Source organism: Trypanosoma equiperdum (assembly GCF_001457755.1).
Source record: "Trypanosoma equiperdum strain OVI genome assembly, contig: ctg_1104, whole genome shotgun sequence".
NCBI lineage: Eukaryota > Euglenozoa > Kinetoplastea > Trypanosomatida > Trypanosomatidae > Trypanosoma > Trypanosoma equiperdum.
Genome location: NW_027123066.1, coordinates 1 through 420, shown reverse-complemented (window position 1 = coordinate 420; position 420 = coordinate 1).

Sequence of the window (420 nt, the reverse complement as noted above, 5' to 3'; positions counted from 1 at the left end):
AATCGGTATGATGGCCCAATTGCGGATGCTGGCGCACACCAAGAGAAGCACGCTGAGATTCACGGCAGCAGCAGAGCACACGGGGACCGTCAGCGGCATTTTCAGCAGCCAGGCCACGACATGCGAAATAACATACGCCAACACGCCAGCAACCCTTGCGGCGTTCCTGGCGCAAACCAAAGACAAAGAAGACATGGAAGAGACTGGCATCGCCATACAACAAGTCATCAAGATGCAGACCGTGCCGGCTTCCGAATTCTATACAAGCAAAGTAAAAATCAAAGTTGCAGGCCTCGGCACGTTAACAGGAGCAGGGACGGAAACAAACGAAAATAACGGCTGCGTCACAAACAACGGGGGCGGTGGCCAGTGGCCACCGCAGCCAACGGCCGAGCGGTCAAGGACATAGTCGCAGTAGAA